General features: G+C 36.0%; 1 protein-coding gene across 10 annotated transcripts in view; it reads left to right on the top strand.

Annotated features, from left to right (window-relative positions):
* Positions 1–26,094, top strand: part of LINGO2 (leucine rich repeat and Ig domain containing 2) — a 1,453,939-nt gene that overhangs the window by 624,352 nt on the left and 803,493 nt on the right. For all 10 annotated transcript variants that reach the window (XM_059889349.1, XM_059889352.1, XM_059889347.1 and 7 more), the window contains one exon: positions 3,668–3,748. The gene's annotated coding sequence lies outside the window, so the exon portion shown is untranslated. The remainder of the gene's footprint in view (positions 1–3,667; positions 3,749–26,094) is intronic.

Below are 26,094 nucleotides of genomic sequence, written 5' to 3' on the forward strand. Positions count from 1 at the left end.
TGGGGTCTCAGAGAGTCGGACACGACTGAAGCAACTTGGTAGCAGCAGCAGCAGGCATTATCACTTATCTCAAATTGTGTGCCTCACTCAAAATGTTGAGGGTATATTTCCTCAAATTCTTTGTTCTGAGCTATTCTAGCTCAGCCAAGCTACACTGATCATTTTTTATGAAACTGACTTTTCATTCCTTGCCTCTGCTTCCTGTGAGCAGTATTTACTCTGTTACTACTATTTTCCTGCTACTTTCCTAGATCCCTTTGTTGTGAAGTTTAATTCAGTCACTCAGTCATGTCTGACTCTTTGCGGCCCCATGGACTGCAGCACACCAGGCGTCCCTGTCCATCACCAACTCCTGGAGCCTACTCAAACTCATGTCCATGGCGTTATGATACCATCCAATCATCTCATCCTCTGTTATCCCCTTCTCCTCCCACCTCAGTCTTTCCCAGCATCAGGATCTTTTCCAATGAGTCAGTTCTTCGCATTAGGTGGCCAAAGTATTGGAGTTTCAGCTTCAGTATCTGTCCTTCCAGTGAATATTAAGGACTGATTTTCTTTAGAATGGACTGGCTGGATCTCCTTGCAGTCCAAGGGACTCTCAAGAGTCTTCCTCAACACCACAGTTCAAAAGCATCAATTCTTTGGTGCTCAGTTTTCTTTATAGTCCAATTCTCACAACCATATGTGACTACTGGAAAAAAAAAAGATCTCCTCAATTTAAGAGGAATGAGTCACATGATCTAGGACCACATCTGGACCTGACTTCTTACCTTATCCATTACATTTTATCCAGAAGGTGATCTGTATCAAAGATCAGATTCTTGACCCCATTATTATAACCATTGATTTCATTTTTAGGAATTATAGCTTTAATTTTTTCTTCAGTATTCCATGAATAACCCAGGAAACTCAGAAGGAATTTCTCTTTAGATAGCTGTACTCCTTCAACTCCCACCAAAAGAAATACACACAGATACACATACTTTTTTGGGTTTTATCAAGACATTTCCCCCATCTTCTGTATCCACTACCTTACCTGACCCAACCATTGTTTTCTTTCTTTCCTTTTTTTTTCATTTAACAAAATAATCTCTTTCGTTCTTTATAGTTGGCTACTTCTTTTGCATATATGCCATTTACTTTGCTGTTAGAGCTTATTTTATATCTTTCTTAAACAGTATTTGATCTTAACTAAATTGTCTTCTCCAAGCAACATTAGGAAATCCTGATATAATACACATTCTTATTTCATTAAAGATGTCATATTTTTAGATATGATCATAAGAAAATGACTTGTGATATTCCAGGATCACCTCCCTACTCCACTGAAACATTAAAATATGTTTCAATTAACTAAACGGTAGATTTTATTTGATAGCTTTCACATTCCATATATATTTGTAATTATTCGATAAACACTTTAGACATTAAAAAATATTTTAAGTGACTTAATGATATAAAACAAAACTTATAATTAGTTGCAGGTAGCACTTTATTTTATGGAACATGCAAATTCCAATTTAGTGACTTTATGCTGAGACATATAATATAGGACAGTGGCGGCTGTCTGCAAAGTATGGCACTGTGTGTATCTTTACTGATTAAATGAGATCACCATATGAAAATACCTATTACAGCACTTGTCACAGAGACCGTTCAATAAAGGTTCAGAATTGTTTAGATATGAATAGCAAAATGAGATCCAGCCAGTCAGTTGTTAACACAGAGTTAGAAAGTGATGAGGCACTGGACTAGCTGATGTGTTTTTAGGAAAGCAGGAGAATTCTACAGGACATCCAGAAACTTCTAAAACGCTGTGCAGTCATTTTTGGCATTTCAGTAGTTTTTGCCTAGCGTCCCATTATTATGACGTTTAGAGTGTTCTCTTTCTCACCAAAAGTGTTTAACATTTTCTTTCAAAGTTTGTTTCTCTCTAATGTAAATGTAGCTTCTGATGTCTTTCTGGATTCTAACCCAACGTGTTATTCACTATACAGAATTTATTTGTCTGGAAAGCATTTTTCTTCAAAGTGAGTTCTAATACTCAAGAGCAGACAAAAGAAATGAAAGAGCACGTAGTGAGGGAACTAGTAAAAAATTATATATGTATATATATGCTATATATTATATGCAAATACCTATATATTTGTGTAAACATATAAGTATTAAGTGTATATAGATATTTGCTATCTATATTGGGGCTTCCTAGGTGGCGCTAGTGGAAAAGAACCCTCTTCCCAATTCAGGAGATGTAAGAGATGTGGATTTGGCCCCTGGGTTGTGAAGATCCCTTGGAGGAGGGCATGACAACCCACTCCAGTATCCTTGCTTGGAGAATCCCATGAACAGAGGAGCCTGGCAGGCTATACGGTCCATAGGATTGCAAAGAGTATCTATAGATACTGAGCATCTATATATACTAAATAGATGAACTGAGTGACTAATCCACACAGACACACACACACACAGTTTCTGATAGCAGCTTTTAGAAACACTGAGTTAGTAATGTAATTTATATGAATCCAGCCCTTAAAACATGAACTTATATGACCCTCTTACAATGGGATAAGAAGATGCTCGTTTATTTCCGTTCAAATGTGCCGCACATCCCTTGACAAAGTTATACTTCCGAGTTAGAAACACCATTTCCCCCACTGTCTCTGTTCCTACTCTCATCTTCTTTGCCACTTACTGGATTAGAGTTTCAGAAAGGGGTGGGAGGTAGAATGTCCATGATGCTGCTTTATTGAGGGCATGCCTGAGACTTGGATTCGTGCCTGAGGACTATGCATTAGGTTTGGATTGAGGGAGATGTAGGAGAGGGATGGAATATAGTCCCATTCTATACAAACAGTATTATTAATTTATGAACTCTGTATAGTATAGAGCTTCTCTCATAGCTCAGTTGGTAAAGAATCTGCCTACAACGCAGAAGACCCTGGTTCGATTCCTGGGTTGGGAAGATCCCCTGGAGAAGGAAATGGCAACCCACTCCAGTATTCTTGCCTGGAAAATCCCATGGACAGAGGAGCCTGGCAGGCTACAGTCCATGGGGTCACAAGAGTCAGACACAACTTAGCAACTAAAGAGAAAGAGAGAGAGATAGTATATATTGTCTAGAAGTAGAAGCCACCTACATGCCTACATATTATATATCAGCATATCAAACTTATAACTATTATTTTCCACATTTTATGAATCTTCTCCAGGAAAATTATGAAACAAAGTAAAAATACTTGCTTAAATCTTGCAAGGAAGTCAATAGTAAAAAGAGACAAGGAGCCAACAGCCCATAATACTTATAACTCAGTGCTATAACCAGAAAAGTATTTATATTGGTAATGTGTACATAATAAGAAAACATTTCCATTATAAATGCTTTAGTTTTCATACTTCAACTGCCTTTCCCAGTAAAATAAGATGGGATTGAATAGTTTTTATTTTTTGTAGTTTTGTAATCTGGAGCCTATTTGGTGCCTTGGAAGTCCCAGAAATTCATAACTTGCATTTCTATTTTGTGCATTTAACAAAATCTATGATAACAGCAATAAAGAGGGAGTTAATATTTAAATGGAGATAAGTGATAATAAACATTTAACAGCTAATCAGCATCACTCTACAGAGACATATATTGTTCTAAACGTTATCTTTCACCTTTTATTTATAGTAATTGAAGACTGCCACTGGGAAGCTGCATCATGAGCTACTTGGGCTTCTAAAGTGTCCAGTGGATTTTTCATCACATAAGGTAAATGCCAGATTTATTTTATTTGTATTTTCAGGATGTAATGAAATGCTATTTTTTGTATTAAGATTTATTCTCTTTATACTAAGAAGAAAGTAAATTTTCTTTTATTTGGTCATACATTTAATTAAGTAGTTCCTCTGGCTTGTTAGCTCTGAAGTGACTGGGGGAAGTTATTGACATATTGACAACCACTTCTAGGCTTATGCATTTTCCTCTGTAAAACTATCATATGTATTATGTGTTTCAGACAATCTGTTCTCTGTTTTTGTTTGCTTAATGTCATCTTGTCTCTTTAAATACTATGTTAACATGTTCACATGTTACACATAAAATTTAATGGCTAAAGATATTTTCTTTATTAGTATTTATGACTGAGGTCATTGTGTTGGAGGTAGATTATTATTAATTTAAAGTGGTAGTTGAGTTACATCTGGGCTTTTTTTTTTTTTTTCCATTAATTTTGGAGGGTATACCTAAATATACATTTGCTCACCCTATAGTTTATAAAATTACAGCTACAAAAGTAGAAACTACTTCAGTGGTTTGAGTATTTATAATGTGGATTACTTTCTTTTCCTTGGGAGATGTTATTAGTTTTTCTACTTTGTCTTTCTCTACTAGTGGTCCTTCTACAAGCATCACAATAATTTTATTTTTATTATTTGTTTTATTTTTGTTTTCAGTTGTAAGAGAGTAAAACATTTGCAATCACTGCTTTCTTTTCACCACCTGAGATTACAGAGAAAGGATTTAGAATTCCAGGGTGCCCAGGAAGACAAGGTTTGGCTAGTAACTATGAAGAAAACCTCATTTAATACATCTAAAGGGAGATACATGGGGCTGCTCACTTGTGTCCTCATGAAGACCAAGAAGTGAAGAAAAGAACATCTTCATCTGAAAAATGAGTTTCTAAGAAAGGAAATATGCCTGCTTCTAGCACTGTTTTGCATGTCTGTCAAACAAACAATAATAGTAAAGACAGAATGGCTTGTATGTAAATGGCTTGTCCAAGTACAAATGGCGGAAATAGACACAAACATAAACACATAAGTCTAGAATGGTGTTTTGGTTTCTAAATGAAACACATTTTCTATGCATTCAAATAGAAATTTAAATTAGAAATAGAAATACATTTCAAGGCATAATAGGAAAGAAATTAAATATACATAAAATAGACTAAATTGTTCAAATTTTAAATATCATGACATCTTGATAAAACTTAAATCATAAACTGCACGCTGAAGCACATGACTCAATGTTTTACGAGGGGCTCCATTATGTTAACTTGGATGAGCTAAGAGGCAAAGAATGAGCAGTCATGTGAAGAGAATTAGAGGAAATTGCTCATCTATTCAGCACAAAACTGTCCATCATTCACAGGGCCCTTCCAATCAAAGAGAACATTTAATGGCACTTATAATATGGTAAATTTGACGTGATTTGAAGACACTGTGAACTATTATTTCTTCCTTAAATATTTCTATAGTATAGCCTTTCATAGTTCCTTTGGTCAGTTCAAGTAATCCTGGTAAGTTCATATCTTGTTTTCTTGTTGAATTTATGTGAAAGTCTACCATCTATCCCTTCTTGTGAACCCAAAGAACACTGGCTGTCTTCAGATATACTTTGATAGTAGATAGAAGGTGGTTTTATTTTTTCAGCAAAAGAAGGAGAAATACATACAATTCATTTGTTATTAATATTTCATTTAATGTTGATGTGGTTTTTAAAAACATCCAAGCCATATGGAAATTTGCACTGAGAACTTTCATTTTAACAGAAGTTTAAAACAGGTATCATAAGCGGAATGAAAGGACAGAGCCCATATATTTTAGAGACTTTTTCTAACAAATAAGCTCACTTTCACCTCCATTTTCAGCTCCTTACTCCCAAACACTGACTCTTTTTCCTTTGCCCTCAATCTTCATCTAAAGTGACAGATGGAAATTTTAACTTTGCCCCACTCACTCCCACAGGTAATGAACTCTGCACCTATTTGTTATTGCTAATGTTCATTTCCTGAAAACTTTAGGTGAATTTTAAAAAATTATTTTCCTCATTCTAAATATCAGAATATGTATGTGTATGTATATCAGTATTGGTTAAGAGTGAGATGAATTATGAATATAGCAGAGATATTTTATGTTGTACAAAGAAGCATATATTCAAGTTTAGAAAGTAAATGTATCCCATGTGATAGCCAGCGTGCAGTTAGAATGTGAATGAAATGAATAGGCATATTGAACAGAGAAGGCTCTGTAAAATAGGTTAACTCAGAATGGGAATAGAAGACTCCCAACTGAGAACTGAATACACAAATTAAAGGACAGTGATAAACTCAAAGATAACTGCCCTGAGCAAATGTGATAATGAGGGAACCTATAATTTGAAAGAATTATATATTCCATTTTTTAAGAAGATATGGGAGTATTGTTTGATTTACAATGCTGTGTTAGTTTCAGGTATACAGCAAAGTGAATTAGTTATACATAGATATATATCTAGGGGCTTCCCAGGTGACGCTAGTGGTAAAGAACCTGCTTGCCAATGCAGGAGACTTAAGAGATGCAGGTTGGATCCCTGGGTTAGAGAGGTCCCCATGAGGAGGGCATGGCAATCCACTGCAGTATTTTTGCCTGGAGAATCCCAGAGACAGAGGAGCCTAGCAGGCTTCAGTCCATAGAGTCGCACAGAATTGGACACGACTGAAATGACTTAGCACACACACACGCACATACATATATCTGGGCTTTCTGGGTGGCTCAGTGGTAAAGAATCAGCCTGCCAGTGCGGGAGACAGGACAGAAGCCGCGGGCTTGATCCCTGGGTCATGAAGATCCTCTGGAGGAGGAAATGGCAACCTACACTAGTATGCCTTTCTGGAAAATCCTGAGGACAGAGGAGCCTGGCGGTTCACCAGTTCATGGGGTCACAGAGTCAGACATGACTTAGTGACTCAACAGCAACGGCAGCGGCATGCATATATCCTCTCTTCTTCACACTCTCCAGTTCTCAAAGGCTCTTGTTTTTGTTTTCATTTCATTAGTTTTTCTTTGTTGTACAAATCTTTTAAGTTTAATTAGGTTCCAGAGACTGATCCAAGAAAATATTGCTACAACTTATGTCAAAGAGTGGAGGGTTTTGCCTATGTTCTCTTCTGGAAGTTTTATGGTACTTTGTCTAACATTTAAGTCTTTAAACCATTTTAATTACATTTTTGTATATGATTTGAGGGAATGTTCTAATTTCATTATTTTACATGTGACTATCCAGCTTTCTAGTCATCACTTGTTGAAAAGACTGTTTTTCCTTTACTGCCTATTCTTGCCTTCCTCATCATAGATTAATTGACCATAGGTATGTGGGTTTATTTCTGGACTCTATTCTCTTACATTGATCTATTAATATATATCCATTCCCCCCCCAATACCACACTATTTTGAGTATAGCTTTGCAGTATTGTCTGACATCTTGGAGAGTTATACCTCCAGCTTTGTTCTTTTATCTCATGATTCCTTTTCAATTCTGATCCTTAGTGGTTCCTTATAAATTTTGGACTTTTTTTTATTTCTCTTAAAATATCCTGAGTATTTTGATAGGTATTGCATTAAATCTGTAGATTGCTTTGAGTAATACAGCTATATTAATAATATTGATTATTACAGTACAAGAACATAGTATATCTTTTCATTCTTCTGAATCATCTTCAGTTTCCCTCATCAGTGTTTTATAATTTTCAGCATATTGGCCTTTGCCCTACTTCATTCATTTTAATGCTGGATCTTTCTTGATATGTGATTTTAAGCAGGATTTTTTTCTTTTTCTTACTTTCTCATTCTGGTATTTCATTATTAGTATATAGGAACACAACATATTTCTGTGTATTAATCTTGTGTCCTGCAACCTTGCTTAATTTATTTATTAGTTCTACCAGTTTTTGAGTGGAGACTTTAGGATTCTCTATGTAGAGTATTATATCATCTGCAAATAGTAATTATTTTACCTATTCCCTTCTAATTTGGATACATTTTGTTTCTGTTTTCTTGTCTGATTACTGTGTCTAGGACTTCCAATACTATGTAAAAGAGAACTAGTGAGAGAGGCATCCTTGTCTTGTTTTTGAATTTATTGGGAAGCTTTCAACTTTTCCCCTTTGAGTGCTATGTTGGCTATAGGTTTGTCATAAATGGCCTTTATTATGTTGAGATATGTTCCCTCTATAGCCACTTTGATGGGAGTTTTTTGTCATGAATGACTGTTGAATTTGTCAAATGTTTATTCTGTATCTGTTGAGATGATCATGTGGTTTTTATCTTTCCTTTTGTTGATGTTGTGTATCACATTTATTGATTTTCTTTAAACTTTTTATTTTGTATTGGTATATAGCCAGTTAACAATGTTGTGACGATTTCAGGTGAACAGTGAAGCTATACATACACATGTATCCATTCTCCCCCAAGCTCCCCTCCCATCCAGGCCACCACACAACACTGAGCAGAGTTTCATGTGCTATACAGTATGTCCTTGTCAGCTATCCATTTTAAACTTAGCAGTATGTATATGTCCATCCCAAACTCCCCAGCTATCCCTTCTTCCATCCACCTCCAACAACCATAAGTTCATGCTCTAAGTCTGTGAGTATCTTTCTGTTTTGTGACTAAGCTCATTTGTTTCATCTCTTTTTAGATTCCACATATAAAGGGTGTCATATGGTATTTCTCCTTGTCTGTCTGACTTACTTCACTCAGGATGACAATCTCTAGGTGTATGTGTTGAGCCTTTCTTGTAACCCTGGAATAAATCCAACTTGATCATGTTGTATGATCGATTTTATGTATTGTTGGATTAGGTTTGCTAATGTTTGCTTAATTTAAGATGATTTTTATAAAGAAATTTTATTTAGAAAAAATGTAGAATTTCTTCAGGGATTTTTGGTTTAGGCTTTTCTCCCAGCGGTAGTAGTGCAACTTGGAGGATGTAGTCTTGGTCTGGGAATACTTTAATAATGAATTTTTCCAATGAGGCAGAGGGTGGAAGTGTTGGCTTTATTACTTTGAAGAAAGTGAAATAAGTAGGCTGTCTTCAGAGCTGAAGTTGAGAGAGAAATTCAGGAGTATGTGGGTTGAAATATTTAAGCCCTCATTTCCTTTCTGAGCAAGTTGAGGTTTAATCTGCCTGGAATAATTCTATTTTAGTAGAATAGGATATCAACTTTAAGTCAACTGTTTACTCAGTTTTAGTTCATCTATATTAGAATGAAAGTGAACCTCAAGATTCCTTTTAGCTCCCCAAATCTATGAATTTCACCTATCTGACATGTTTCCAATAGTGAAGCAGAATGTTTTAGTGGTTGCAATCTCAAACCCAGTGCAGCATTCCTGGTTTCCACTTACTGCATCTGTCACTTTGGGAATTTAGGGGAGGTTTCTGAGGCTTTAATAATCTATGAAAATAGGATGATGGAACTACTGCTTATGGTGTGATATTGTTATTGAGGTTCATGTATTAATGATGGTAAAAAGAATGACTTAACATCAACCATTGCTAACTATATGCTTTGCCATTTCACTGTTCTTGAGTTAGAGCCCAACAGTTAGTTCCCTAGGAGTACATTTTACAGAATGGATTAAAGTTGAATATTTTATGGGTACCTTGTTTATTATTTTTTTAAATAATTTAGGATTACGATTAGGATAAGGTGTTGACCTTTCAATAAGAAAGTTCATGTATTGGGTAATACCAGAGTTTTTCCTGGGGAAAGTCCAGATGTTGACTACAAATATTCCCTTTTGTACTTCTCTGCATAGGTACAGTGGTAGCCTGTCCACATAAGTATTCTGCCTTAGGCATCTAGTTCAGCTCAGTTCAGTTCAGTAGCTCAGTCTTGTCCGACTCTTTGTAACCCCATGAATCGCAATACGCCAGGCCTCCCTGTCCATCATCAACTCCCGGAGTTCACCCAAACTCATGTCCATCGAGTCAGTGATGCTATCCAGCCATCTTATCCTCTGTCATCCCCTTTTCCTCCTGCCCACAATCCCTCCCAGCATCAGAGTCTTTTCCAATGAGTCAACTCTTCGCATGAGGTGGCCAAAGTACTAGATGATGCCAAAATTATGCATGTTTTAAAACCTAAGGATTTGTTTTAATTAGTAACACCAAATGAGTACAATCTGTTACTTATCATACAATATATACACCACAATTTTTCCCAGCCAGTATTAATCAGCAAAGTAGTAGCAAGAAATAACATTGAAGGAGGATTGCCTGAATAATATGAATATTTTTCATTTGTAAATATAGCTGTAATTTTATCAGTGTATTAAATAAGACTGTTAAAATATTTGTATTCACTCTATAGAAGGTCACTAAATTCAATCAATACAATCAACCTATGCCGATTTGTGTTAATAGATGTCAGAAACCTATGTTTACATTTATTGTGGTAATGTTATTCATGGTATGGTTCTTCTTCATTCTGTGTAGAGTGTCTCCAATAAGGAGATGATGCAACACACTTCCCCCCAGTTTCAGCACTCCAAACTGGGAGGTGGGTTTCTCCTGGCAACTTGTTTATTTTTAGCTTATCATTCCAGTAGATCGTGTAATAGATTTATTTGAAGGTCCTTGTAGGATGCTGCTGCTGCTAAGTCATGTTAGTCATGTCTGACTCTGTGCTACCCCATAGACAGCATCCCATCAGGAAGCTTATAATTGATTCTGTTTCAGGTGTCAGTGAGTAAATAGAATTGAATGGCATAAATGATATTAAGCACAACTGCCTTTGATCAGTCTGAGCACGAATACCATGTGTTTTATTTGGTTCTAGGGTAGGTTTGGTCAGGATGCCATCTTGTCTTCTTTCAGTGTTTATCTTATGGTGGTGTTGTGAATGTTAACCAAGATAATCACTTAGTATATTAATACATATTTTTGGTAAATGTTAGCTATGGCTAATATTGATATAAGAAGTTCCCAAGAAGCAGCTCTTTTTCTGCTACCATTCTTGGCTTACCAACACATACACACACACGTTCATGAATGTATGCATTCAGTTAACATTTATTGAGTGCCTATCATGTTCACTTATAATTCCTATGTCTGTGAGTAAGCAATATAGATAAAGTGCTTGTCCTCACAGAGCTAATGTTCTCAATGGGTGTTGTAGGGTGTGGAGTTCATTAACAATAAAAATAGACAAAAGAAAATACTCAGTAATAAGGCACGCTAAGTTGGAAATAAAATAGGTTGAGAGCCTGAGGAGCTGCTTTGAATTGTGTTATCAGAAAAGACCTAATTATAGAGGTGATATTTTAAGCTGGGTACTGAATGAAAAGGAGTTACCTATGCAATATCTGTCAGAAGAGCTTTTTAAGGAGAAGGAATATGTAAGTAAGTCCCAAGAAGAGACAGTAATCTAAATGGCGATTCTAAGGGACTGTGGGATAGTCATTGATGAACATGTAGGTGTGTAGGCATGAGTCTGCCTTATCTGTATTTCACTGTAAAGGCTGAGGTCTTCCTACATGGAGAAGCTCAGTCATCTTATTAAGGCACTCTTCTACCTCATGGTTCAGATGGTAAAGAATCTGCCTGCAATGTGGGAGACCTGAGTTCGATCCCCGGGTTGGGAAGATCCCCTGCAGAAGGGAATGGCTACCCACTCCAGTATTCTGGCCTCGAGAATTCCATGGGCAGAGGCGCTGACAGGCTACAGTCCATGGGGTGGCAAAGAGTCAGACATGACTGAGCGACTTGCACTTCACTTCACTTCACTTCTCCTTTCTATCCTATCTCTCCACATGGTAAACTGACCAAGGACTTAATCCCTAGGCAGGTCCCTCTGATCTGTATTTTCCTTGAAGGCATCTGATCTGATCAGTGTCTACAATACAATTTGGTTTTGAATTCGAAGTAGAGTAGCAGAAATCTCTCAGACTTCTGATCCAAATCCTGGTTCCAGCACAGCTTATCACAGTTCTTCTTAGCATTTAGGTCCTAAACACTGGTAATAAGAAAGTGGAACTTTGCCCAGTTGCCTGTATTCCTTGTAGACAGTTCCTTTAAAAATGACATAGAAAGTAGCCCTGTGGTCTGAGAAAGAAGTCCAGTAGTCCTGGATTCCTCTAGACACTAGCTACTTGTTTTCAAGCAGGAACTAACTTTATCCCTAACATTATTGAACCCATCCATGTTAAAACAAGATATTTTTATCTTATACCAAAACAACTTAGCCATCTCAAATCCTCTTAGGAATAAGCAGAATGTAGCATATACTCTCAATGTAAGTATTTAATTTCTTTCTTCTGTTTTCCAAATATCTCATATTACCTAGTTATGGTAGCATTTTTGCTTCTTATGAATATCAGAGTCCCACTTATTTCAATAAGGTACTTCCATACCTCAGTTCTCTTAATGTTTATCGGTTCAGATTTAATCTCAAATGGATTCTTTCAGAAATACTGGTTCACTTTTGTGCTTATCTCAACCCTATACTGGTCTTCAGGTATCCTGTGTGTGCAATAGTTGATTCCTTCATGACTCAGTAGTTATCTTCAGTGAACAGCAGACAGGGGAAGAGGAAGGAACTAAATGTAAGAATCATCTTTTAAATGCTTTACATTTTCTTTCTGTACCCATATGTTTTGTCAATGATCAGTGTTTTATTGCAAAAACCTGAAAGTATTGGGTTTGGCCAAAAAGTCCGTATGGATTTTTCATTTTACAGAAAAACCTGGATGAACTTTTTGGCCAACCTAATATTAATAGCTGTTTTGGAGATTTGAAGAAGTGAAGTGAAGTCACTTAGTCATGTCCAACTCTTTGTGACCCCATGGACTGTAGCCCACCAGGCTCCTCCATCCATGGGATTTTCCAGGCAAGAATACTGGAGTGGGTTGCCATTTCCTTCTCTAGGAGATCTTCCCGACCCAGGGATTGAACCTGGGTCTCCCACATTGTAGGCAGACGCTTTACTGTCTGAGCCACCAGGGAAGTCTTTTAAAGGCCACCAGGGAAGAGATTTGAAGGCAAGGAACTTATTTCAGCATTTGATTTGCATCCTCTTCATGGCTCTTCCCAATCTTTTGATCCGAGTTGAGGTGCACTGAATCAGTTTTGCGTGTACTGCATGCCTTTCCCACAGGGCATGGTGAATAGCTAATCAAAAGACAACTGCACCTCCACATGCTTAGATCACCATCAGTTTGTCACCAGAAATGCTTAGTCACTCAGTAGTGTCTGACTGTTTACAACCCCACTGACTATAGCCCACCAGGACTGTCCATGAGGATTCTCCATGCAAGAATACTGGAATGTGTTGCCAATTCCCTTCTCCACACCAGAAAGGAGGCTTGCAATGAATTTAAGTCCTTGTATTTTCTGACTGATAGATATCATGTCTGCCCTATGTTTATCACCTTATCTTCCCAGCTACAGAAGATAATAGTGAAAATAGTAAGTGTCCTGGGAACCCTTACACACCTGCCCTCAATATGTGAAGTTCTGTTAGTATTTTTATACTCCAACTCCATGAAAACTGTCTTCCGAGGAAAACTCCATTTTCATTCAGAATGTTGGAAATCAAGATCTTCGTCCACCAAGTAAACCAATGTTTAAATGAAAATGGATGTCAGTGGAAATAAGAGAACATCATTTTTGTATCAGTATTTTTGCAACAGCCTCTATAACACTGTGCCAGACATTATTTTAAGTACTTTGTGTTTAATTTATTAATCCCCATAACAGCCTTATGAAAAAATATTATCATTAGCCTCATTCTGTAGATGGAAAAACTGAGTACTCAAAAGGTTAACTTGCTCACAAGCTCACGGGTGATAAATAAAATACAATATGTTACCTAACAAGATGCACTTCTCAGTAGAGGCCTACAACAAAAAACTACTTCTTGAGAGGTTATAGTTCGCAGTAATAATAATGTAGTCATTGCAGAATGAAAAATGGTTCTCTTGATGGTCTCTCCTCAAAATTTCCTGTCACTTGATAGAATGCATGAGGACAAATGACTTTAAAGATTGATAAGAAAAAGTTTACAATAAGAAGTTAAGTCCATATGAAGAAAACTTTAGAGAAAGTACTTTTTAAAAATACATTAATTCCTTTTGCTTGGAGACTAAATAATTTTACCACCCAAGTCTTAATTTCCCCCTAAGAAGTGAGCTTAATCTCAGCAAGTCTCTGGTAAACCTGTTTACACTGAGCCTCCCTTTGGATTCTCATTACATTTTGCCCTACTATTGTGTGACACTTAGCATCCTTGGAATCTTTTTATGACTCTGAGTGCATGCTCTACATGTAATTTACAATAGCATGAAAAAAAAAGTGCAAGACCTAATTAATTCACCAATCAGCTGTCAGAACCTGTGATCTTTTTTCCTAGTTTACTGTTGAGTTCCCTGTGGGAGAATCAGTATTCTGAAACTGCCATTTCCATTATGCTATGTGGTGTTAGAGAAAAGCACTGAGTTACGCTGCTCGTTCATGGAAAATGTGCCGTCCTCATGAGTGCCTTGATGACTTTGTTAAAAATACCTTCTGCCACCCCTGTGCTCTTGTTCTCATGAATATGGTGGCTCTGCCATACAGCTGGTTTTCACAGTGCCATAAGTTAAGAGAAGGGACATCAGCCTACCTCAACTTCAAACCTGTGCATTTTCCCTTGAGTTTTTCCATTTTCTTAAGAAACTTTATCCTATTTGATATACTTTTTAAAGTAGTTTAAAATACATCTACTCAGATTTGATCATTTTTGAGGACTTTTTTGTCTCAAATATTCCAAAATGGGGACATTTTATACATAATACAAATATCTGTTTCATGAATTTATACAATTATGATCCAGTAAATATGTTTTACAAGTACTTTCAGAAAAAAAGAAACATAGGAAAGAAATACAAAATGCTTGTAGAATTATAAATTAGTTTTTTTATGATTAATATCTTCTTTCATGATTGCATGATTGAGGTTTTTTTTTTTTTTTTTTTTTTTTTGCTGAGTAACAAACTACCCTCAAACTCACTTTCTTATTAACTTGATGATCATTTGATGTTTCTCACAGGACTTTTGGTCAGTGGGTAGTTTCGCTGATCCTGGGCTCAACTTATTTCAAATGAACCTGCTTATACAGAGGAGGGCAGCAGTGGGTAGACCACGCTGACTAGTCTAGGATGGCTTCCCTCACTGACTTTCACAGTTTTCTGGCTGAGGTGCTAGGTTGACTGGGCCACTTGTCGATTAGCTTGGATAAATTCACACAGTGGATGGCAGGGTGTTAATAGAAAGAAGCCTTCAAGGCATCTCAAGGCCAGTGCTTAACACTGGCCCAATATGGTTTTACTCTTGGCCAAAGCAAGTCATTAGGTCAGACCAGATACAAGGGGTGGACAAACGGATTCCACCTCTTGATGACAGTAGCTGTAAAATTACAATGCAAAGAGTGTGGATACAGGGAGGAGTGAGAAATTGAGGCATTTTTGCAATCTGCCATAGCTCAGCTATCTAGCAGAGCTTAATGGTTATCTAGACCTGACCTAGGTTTTTTGTTGGTTTGCTTGCACTGTTTCTAATCAGGCTGCTTCCCCAGTCAAAGATATTTCTTATCAATCTGACAGCTCAATCTAGCATCAGAAGAGTAATACAAAACATTCCATATCCATCCAGAGTCTTTTATTTCTGATGTTGCACCTTTACTTTTATTAAATAGAAATATGAAAAATGTTAATAATATATATGAGGTATAAAGAAAATGATAAAGTGTACAATGCTATGTTCACCATTCTGTATAAGAAAAATGTTAACGATATTCTAAAATAAGGCCTCTATTTTCCCCAATCCAATCTCTTTCCTTGTTTCCTCATAGATCACCTCTGTTCTGGATTTTTTTTTTTTTTTATCATAATTTTGCTTTTTATTATGGTTTTAGGATAAATTTTTATCAGTGTACACTTGTTGTGGGACACATATACATTTTTGATTATACAGAAATGGAATCATACTGCCTCATTGACACAGTTAGCCACTGTTTTGAATTTTGAATTTTATAATAGCTCAAGTATTTAGTCTATTTATACTAACACAAGTGTTAATTTTTTTTATATTTTCAACATTATTTTGAGTTTTTTCTACTTTCATGCTTTCTGTTTCTTATTTTAAATTGATTAGTTATTCTCATTTATCTTTCCCTTTATTAATAGGTGCATTCTCTTTTCTAGTCTTTAATGATTTAGAAATGTTAGTGTGAAGTTTGATCTTTATGTCTCAACAATATAACAGCTTGGAATAACATAACTACAATCAATCTCCTTTCATTTTATATGTAATTTTCATGGATTTTAGTTATATTGCAATTTTTAGTCCAAATGACAGTTTTATTTTTATTTCATATAGATAAGAATGTTGTTCACTTTGTTTGCATCTGTTCCTTCTTTCATCTGAGATCTTCTGAGATCACGTTATTCTGTTTGAAGAACTACATTCAGAGTGTCATTTAGTAATTATCTATTGATAACAAATGCTCAGGTTTTGTTTATAAATATATGCATTTCTTTCTCATCACTGAAAGATATCTTGGTCAATATATTGGTCTAAGTTGATAGTTATTTTGCCTTAGAATGTTTAATCTATTACTTTCTTGGTTTCTGGTATACACTTATTGTATACTTATTGTTATTATTTAGAAGTCAGTTTTCAAGCTAATTGGTTTTGTGAAGATGATCAATCTTTCCTTTCCACTACTTTTAATATTTTTTCCCTGTGTGTTTAGTGCCTGGCAGTTTTATTGTGACATGTCCCAGTTTTGACTTTTTTTGTTTGTCTTAGATTATTTAATCTTTGTATTTGTGTCTTTCATTAATTCTGAAAAATTGCCAGTAATTATTTATCTGTATACTCCCTCTCATCATTTTCTCTCTCCTTTCATTAAGGAAATCCAGAAAAGTAAAAATTAGCTTTATGCTTCATTCACATTTGGGATTCTAATATATCCTTAATTTTTGGTCTCTGAATTTCATTTTTTAGTCTTGTTTATATTGTGACATAATATCAGACAGGAATTTCCTGTGCTATTATTTTAGTTTTTCAACTGTTAGTGTGTTACCAAATTTGCACTGTAATCTCTCTCTCTCTTTCTGAAACATTTAAGGATGATTTGAAGTAAAAATACCTCTGAATCATAAAATGCTTCAATATAATTTTCCTATTTTGAAAACAAAACATCTTTTTCATAAGCATAGTATAATTATAAAAATCAGGAAATTAATATTGATATGATACTACTAATCTACAGATGTTATAGTTATCTATTGATGTGATTACTCCAAAATAGTAGCTTAAAACAACAAATACATGTAAACTCCCCAATCAAATGGTATATATTGACAAACTGAATTTTTAAAAAAGAAAGAATAAAAAACAATATCCAACTATATGTTTTCTCCAGGAGATCCACTTTAGATCTAAGGACATTCATGAGTTGAAAGTGAAATATTCCAAATCGTAACCAAAAGGGAGCAAGGATGGCTATGCTAATATCAGACAAAATGGATTTTAAGTAAAAGTTGTTGAAAGAGACATAAAGAAGACATTCTATAATGAAAACAAGTCAGTTCACCAAGAAGATACAGTAATTTTACAGATATATGCACCCAATATCAGAGCTCAATATATGAAGCAAACATGGACAGAACTGAAGGGAGAAATAGAAAGCACTAAAAGAATAGTAGGAGACTTCAATTCCCATTTTCAATAATGGGAGAAAAATATACATAAAATGAATAATGAAACAGAGGACCTGAACAATGCTCTTATCTGGTGTCATCTAACAGAAATGTACAGAACACTCTCCACTTAAAAACGGAAGGGTATGCAATATTCATATAGATCTTTCTCGAGGATAGGCCATATGTTAGGTCAAAAAACAAACATTGATAAGTTTTAGAAGATTAGAATCCTACAAAGTATGTTTTTCAACCATAGTGAAATGAAACTGGATATCAATATCAAAAGGAAAACTTAAAAGCCCACAAGTATGTGGAAATTAAATAAAACACTTTTAAATAACTCATAGGTCAAAGAAAAATTAGGAAATATCTTGAGACAAAAAAGAAAAGACCAAAATTTATGGAATGCCATGAAAGCAGTGTGAAGAAGGAACATAGCTTTAATATTGGCATTAAGAGAGAAGGAATATCTCAAATCAATAACCTAACTGTACACCTTAAAGAACTAGGAAAAGAACTAAGTAAACCCAAAGCTAGCAGAAGTAAGGAAATACTAAAGATTAGAACAGAGATAAAACATAGAATTGAAAAATAGTAGATAAAACCAACAAAATCAAAGTTGGTTCTTCAAAAAGATTAAGAAAATTGACAAACTTTTGGCCAGACTAAGAAAAAAGAAAATAATTATATAACTAAAGTCAGAAGTGAATGATGGGAATTATTGCTGATTTTAAAGAAATTTAAAAGATTTTATGTAAAGAGTTCTGTGAGCAATTATATGACAGCAAATTGGATAATTTTGATAAAATGGACAAATTCTAAGAAACATATAACCTATCAAGATTGAATCATGAAAAAGACAAAATCTAAATAGATCTAAAAGATTGAATCAGTAATCAAAAACCTCTCAAAAAAGAAAAGCCCAAGATTAGATGGTTTAACTGGTGCATCCTTCCAAGCATTTAAGAGTGGTTAACACCAATTCTTCTCAAATTGTTTCAAGAAATTAAAGCAGAGAAAATACTTTCAAATTTATTTTATAAATCCAGCATTACCCTAATCTCAAAGTCAGACAAAGACATTACCAAAAAAAAAAACAAGAAAGAAAGAGAACTATAGATCCATATGTCTAATGGATATTGAAACAAAAGTCCTCAAAAAATATCATCAATCAATTCAAAAACATAACATCAGGATTATATACCATGACCAAGTGGAATTTACTCCTGTAATGCAAGGATGCAACATAAGGATGGTTCAACGTTAGAAAATAAATCATGCTATATTAACAAAAGAAAGGGGAAGAAAAAAAAAAACACAACCTGATCATCTCAATTAATGCAGATAAATCCTTTAACAAAATTGCATACTCATCCTTGATAAAAATTTTAACAAACCATAAATAAAAGGAAACTACCTCAACATAATAAAGGCCATATATGAAAAACCTATAGCTAACATCATGCTCAGTGGTGAAAGATGGAAAGCTTTTCCCTGAAATCAGGAAGAAGATAAGGATGGCCAGTTTTTACTGCTTCTATTCAACATAGTACTAAAAGTCTTAACTAAAACAATAAGGCAAGAGAAATAATTAAAAAGCATCCAAACTGGAAAGGAAGGAGTAAAGTTATCTGTTCACAGGTAAGTAAGAAAAAAAAATCCTTATTTTTATGCATACACACACACACAACTGGTAGAGCTAATCAGTGATTTTTAAGTGAAGTTGTAGGATACAGTCAACACACAAATCAGTTGCATGTATATACACAGACAATGAAAATCAGAAAAGGAAACTGGGAAACAGCTTCATTTATAATATTAAAAAAATGCTTAGGAATGAATCTAATCAAGGAGTTAAGGAACTTTTGCACAGAAAACTATAAAATGTTGCTGAAAGAAATTAAAGAATGCAAAAATTAAACAGAAAGTCATTCTGTGTTCATTGGCTAGAAGATTTCATACTATTTATACCAGTACTATCCACTGAAATCTATATTTTCTATTCAATCCTTATCAAAATATCAACAATTTTTTTTGTAGAAATAGAAAGATCTATCCTAAAATGCATGTAGTGTCTCAGGGGACTCTTGATAGTCAAAAAGATCTTGGAAAATGAGAACAAAGGTGGAAGACATTTTTCCTGACTTTGAACTTTATTATAGAGCTACAGCACTCAAAACCCTGATAGTGGCTTATAAACAGGAAAATGCACCAATAATTTAGAATAGAATGTCCAAAAACAAACCTTCAAATATATGGTTAAATGCTTTTGGACAAGAGTGCCAAGACCATTCAATGGAGAAAAGACATTTTTTTCAACTAATTGTCTTGAGAAAACTGGATATCCATGTGCAAAAGAATATAGTGGGGCTCTTATTCTGTACCATATGCAAATGATAATCTGAATGGACCAATCACCTAAATGTAAGAGCTAAAACTATGTAACTCTTAGACAAATATATAGAACAGAAGCTTCACAGCATTTGGATTTGGCAATAATTTATTGGATAGGATATCAAAGCATAGCTAACAAAAAGACCAATTGACCACATAAAAATTGCAATCTGTTGTGTAGCAAAGGACCCTATTAACAGAATTGGCTCAAAGAGATATTTGCACACCCATGTTCATAGTAGCATTCCTAAATGCCCATTGATGGATGAAGGGGTACATAAATGTAGTATGTAATACAATGGATTATTCAGTCTTATAAAGGAAGGAAATTCTGACATGCTCAACATATGCTATACTATACTATACTAAGTCACTTCAGTCATGTCCGACTCTGTGCAACCCCATAGACGGCAGCCCACCAGGCTCCCCTGTCCCTGGGATTCTCCAGGCAAGAACACTGGAGTGGGTTGCCATTTCCTTCTCCAATGCATGAAAGTGAAAAGAGAAAGTGAATTCGCTCAGTCGTGTCCGACTCTTAGCGACCCCATGGACTACAGCCTACCAGGCTCCTCTGTCCATGGGATTTTCCAGGCAAGAGTACTGGAGTGGGGTGCCATTGCCTTCTCCGATGCTCAACATAAATGAACCTTAAAGACTTCATGCTAAGTGAAGTAAGCCAGACACAAAAGGGCAAATGCTATGAATCCACTGAAGTGAGATCCCTAGAATAGTGAGAGTCATAGACAGAGAAAATAGAATGAAGAATGTCAGGACTTTGTGGTAGGAGAAATGAGGAGTTATTATTTAATAGATATAGAATTTCAGTTGCACAAGTAAGATAAAGAGTTCCGTGGATGGTGGTTGTGGCAGCACAAGAATGTACCTGTAAACTAAACATTTCAGTTCAGTTCAGTTCAGTCGCTCAGTCGTGTTCGACTCTTTGCGACCCCATGAATCCCAGCATGCCAGGCTCCCTGTCCATCACCAACTCCCAGAGTTCACTCAGACTCACGTCCATCGAGTCAGTGACACCATCCAGCCATCTCATCCTCTGTCGTCCCCTTCTCCTCCTGCCCCCAATTCCTCCCAGCATCAGTCTTTTCCAATGAGTCAACTCTTTGCATGAGGTGGCCAAAGTACTGGAGTTTCAGCCTCAGCATCATTTCCTCCAAAGAAATCCCAGAGCTGATCTCCTTCAGAATGGACTGGTTGGATCTCCTTGCAGTCCAAGGGATTCTCAAGAGTCTTCTCCAACACCACAGTTCAAAAGCATCAATTCTTTGGTACTCAGCCTTCTTCACAGTCCAACTCTCACATCCATACATGACCACAGGAAAAACCATAGCCCTGACTAGACGGACCTTTGTTGGTAAAGTAATGTCTCTGCTTTTGAATATGCTGTCTAGGTTGGTCATAACTTTCCTTCCAAGGAGTAAGCGTCTTTTAATTTCATGGCTGCAGCCACCATCTGCAGTGATTTTAGAGCCCCCAAAAATAAAGGCTGACACTGTTTCCACTGTTTCCCCATCTCTTTCCCATGAAGTGGTGGGACCAGATGGTCTTCGTGTTCTGAATGTTGAGCTTTAACCCAACTTTTTCACTCTCCACTTTGACATTTAAAATGGCTTAAATGGTAAATTTTATGTTATATTTATATAACCATAATTGAACATGAACGAAACAGAAATCCACAGCACTTTCTATCTCACAGTTTCTGTGCGTCAGGAATCAGAAGTGACTGAGTTGGATGGTTTTGGATGAGTGTCTATGTAATTGTTGTCAAGTGCAGTCATTTAAAGGGTCTTGATGATTCATTTGCATGAAGACTCACTCACTCACAACACTGTTGGCTGGAGGCCTTGGTTCCTCACTATGTGGACCTATCCCTAGTGTTGCTTGGTGTCTTCATAATATAGTAGTTAATACCACTCCTCATAGTGAATGACCTCGGAGAGAGTGCGAGGAGGAAGCCGTGATGCCTTTTTTAAATCTTAGAAGTGATGTCTTTTTATTTCTACCAAATACTGTTTATTAGAAGTGAGTCACTAAGTATAGACAAGGAGAAAATAATTAGACGAGGAGGAGTATCAAAGATTTGTGAAAATATCTTAAAAGTACCACAGAAAAGTATTCAAGTTTTGCTCATTGTCCCAACTACGTCCTTTTATAGCAGTAGAAAGTATCTGATCACTGGTCTTTTCGTGTTCTTTAATTTCAGTCTTTGTCTTTAACGGTATTGGCATTTCAGAATACAGCCAATTCTGTACATTGTCTCTCATCAGTTTGAATGTCTGATGTTTCCTTGTGATTGGATTCAGCTCTGCATTTTGGTAGGAGTATTTCAAAGGTAATATTTTCATTGCCCCATACAAGGAGGCCCACGCTGTCAACTTTTCTCATTACTGGTGGCATTAAATTTAATCATCTGGTTAAGTTGGTGACTGCTGGTTTCTCTATCATATAATTACCATCTTTTTTGTCATTAATAAGATGCCCTTGAAATCCTGTTTGTTTTCCTTTGTAATCAATTAGACACATTGAGCCTATGTGAAATAGTCATTAAATTTTAACCCACTTGCTTTAGAATAAATTTTTTTGCAATTTCTTGCTGGATCATTAATGCATTTAAAAACATGTTTACTTTTGTGTTTTAATATTTTATCTAACATTTTAGGTTTTCTTCAGAATGAGAGTCAGTCTGGGTATCTTTTTCATCAACTGCTAGAAACCAAAACAGTGTTTCTTATGTAATACCTATTTGTACAGCCGATATTAAATTATTTAATTGCTTCTCTAAGCTTTGACTGCTGTCACTGGGCATCGTGGTTACTACCTACTTGTTAAAATTGGGAGGGACTTCTCTCTAATTAATCACATCATATGCATGCATGCATGCATGCTAAGTCACTTCAGTTGTGTCTGACTCTTTGTGACCCCATGGACTGCATGGGATAGACCCCATGGCTCGTCTATCCATGGGATTCTCCAGGGCAGAATACTGGAGTGGCTTGCCACTGCTTACTACAAGGATTCACATCATATGGTCCCCAGATTATCCTAAGCACCTGACGGTAAGGGTTCATAGCCTATTCCACCCTTTATCCTAATAGCAACTTGGTCAGTTGGATCACCATTACATAATAGCATTTTTACATAGCGATATATGTCTAATGATAATAATAGCTAATGGTCATTGAATGCTTGCTATATTTCAACATGCAAGATGCATTTGCAAGTATTAACTCATTTACTCATTTCAACATCTTGATTGGATGCTATTATTATCCATGTTTTAGTGACTCAGTTCAGTTCAGTCCCTCAGTCATGTCTGACTCTGCAACCCCATGGACTGCAGCACTCCAGGCTTCCCTGTCCATCACCAACTCCTGGATCTTGCTCAAACTCATGTCCATCAAGTCAGTGATGCCATCCTACCATCTCATCTTCTGTCATCTCCTTCTCCTCCTGCCTTTAATCTTTCCCAGCATCAGGGTCTTTTCCAAGGAGCTAGTTCTTTGCATCATGTGGCCGAAGTATTGGAGCTTCAATTTCAGCATCAGTTCTTCCAATGAATATTCAGGATTGATTTCCTTTAGGATTGACATGTTTGATCTCCTTGCAGCCCAAGGGACTCTCAAGAGTCTTCTCCAACACCACAGTTCAAAAGCATCATTTCTTTGGTGCTCAGCTAGAGAGAGTATAATATAGCTATTGAGTCGAACTCAGGCAGTCTGTCTCCAGAAGTTATACCCTTAATTGTTGTGCTGCCATAAAGAGGATTGCCTCCTGAAAACCTATGAGATATTTTTAAAACTATATAAATGTAGAATTTCCAAGGCATAGGAAGCTGAAGTTAGAAGATAAAAAGCATTCCTTTTTCTCCCCAGCTGTAGAAACTGAAGCTTAAAAAAAGTTAGCTTATTTACTACTTAGGGTAAAGTTGAGGCAAAATTTAGGCCTCCTGATGTCTAATAAATCCTGTTCACTTTCCATCATATCATACTATAAATGTCTGGTAAAATGAAAATAAGTATACTGCACTCCATTATTTCACCAGGGGCAATGATATAACTCTATGATATCAGTTTCAAAGTTGAATTCTAAAATAAATATGCTGCATATGCTGTACATTAATTAAACGTGAACTGCTTTAGCTTGCTTTCTTACAACATGAAAGGACGTTTGGAGGAATGATTTGGATGATCCATACATTTTTGCTCAGATAATCTGTTTAGTTCAAATATTTCTTTTGTCCTAAGTAAATATATTTGACATAATTATCTGCTCATTTGTTTAAAAGTAATCTTTGTAAATACAAATTTTAGACATACTGTGGAAAAAGTCTTTTCTGGTTATCAAGTAGATATACAACTGTAAATAACTATTGTATACATACCCATTGAACCAAACATTTGAGTTATTTATACTATTTAATATTGGTATAAGAAACTGACCAACTTATAAAGTGTATGGAGTTGACAGTATTCATTGACTCTTGATTTCCGTGAGTCCATTGCCATTATTTTTATTACAGTATTGTCATACGTTACAGTGATCATTTTAAAGTGGTTCTCAAGGCACCTACATATTTGATAGCTTCCTTATGACTTCCTTATGATATTCAGCTAAGAATGATTTTCACAATGGGTATGTCATGGGCTCTGATGAATCAGAAAGGGAACCAACCATTCAGAATACAAATCTGCCAAACTGCTCAGTGGTATCCAAGTCTGCGATCCCGTGGACTATACAGTACATGGAATTCTGCAGGCCAGAATACTGGAGTGGGTAGCCTTCTCCAGGGGTTCTTCCAAACCTAGGGATTGAACTCAGGTCTCCCACATTGCAGGTGAATTCTTTACCAGCTGAGCCACCAGGGAAGCCAGTTTAATTAAAATTAAAAAAAAAAAAAAATCAAGGGCTAGGTAAGTGTGCATTGTTCAGTTACCCTTGGACAATTGGACTGTATTTTTTAAAGGCCTTTTTTTAAATTTATTTTTAATTGAAGAAAAATTGCTTTACAATATTGTTTTGGTTTCTGCTGCACAACAAATCAGGCATAATTATGCATGTAGATTGGGCTTTAATACAAATAAATAAAAAAGTTCAAGACTATAGACCAGAAGATATAGGATATGATATGGGGTTGGTGAATTGTTAGAGGTTGGAAAGGCTTGAGACCTGAATGGATGTGTCTGTATGGAAATGGATAAATGCAGAGATGTAATTTAGAAACTTATCAGAAGTCAGCTAAAGATGAATCTGCCTTTGAAAGTAATGGCAGACAGGCCCATTATAAATTTTAGAATAGAAAAATGAAATGATGCAAAAAGACTTAGTTTTTGGAAAATTAAGTTTTACTAAAACATATCATTTAATATGGTCTAACTGGCCTTAGAAATTCAATTTTGCATCAGGGAGGGTTGAGTGGGGTCTGATAAGTAGGCTTGAGCCTTCAGAGAGCTCTGGAAAGAAGTGCAGTGGGTGGTAAGTTTAGTAGCATCTCCTTTTCTTGACTCTATTGATGGTAAGCACAGTGGAGCAGAGTAGAATCAGTAGAGGTCCTTAGAATAATTTAACTGGGACTCAGAAGCTGACAATCTGGTAGCTAGTCTTGTCCTTCTGTTTAATAATCACTTGACCCTTGCAGAGATAATCTCTAAACCTATTAAATTCCCTGCCCTGTCCTATTCAAAAAGCACTATAACAGTATACCCTTCATAACTGTTTTTAAATAACAGTATACCAGTTATATCCACGGGTGATCATCAGTACACTATGGTAAAGCTGTTAAAGTAGTCCTCTTTTGTACTGATACATGATTTTCAAATACAACCCATATTAGTAGAGCCTTTAAAATGGACTGATAAGCCAAAAAAGAACCCATTCTTTGCTTTCTCCATAAGATTAGTATTAAAAGGAAAATATAGTGACAGTGACTACCATGACTAGGGGAAATGTATTGATAACTCCTGTCTCCTACTTGGGCTTCCACGGTGGCTCAGTGATAAAGAATTCACCCTTGGCACAGGAGACGCGAGTTCAATCCCTGGATGGGGAAGATCCCCTGGAGGAGGGCGTGGCAGTGTACTCCAGTATTCCTGCCTGGATAATCCCGTGGACAGAGGAGCTTGGCAGGCTGCAGTCCATGGGTTTGCAAAGAGTTGGACATGACTGAAGTGACTTAGCATGCATGTACACACACCTCCTACTTAT

This window comes from Bos taurus, chromosome 8 (assembly GCF_002263795.3).
Source record: "Bos taurus isolate L1 Dominette 01449 registration number 42190680 breed Hereford chromosome 8, ARS-UCD2.0, whole genome shotgun sequence".
NCBI lineage: Eukaryota > Metazoa > Chordata > Mammalia > Artiodactyla > Bovidae > Bos > Bos taurus.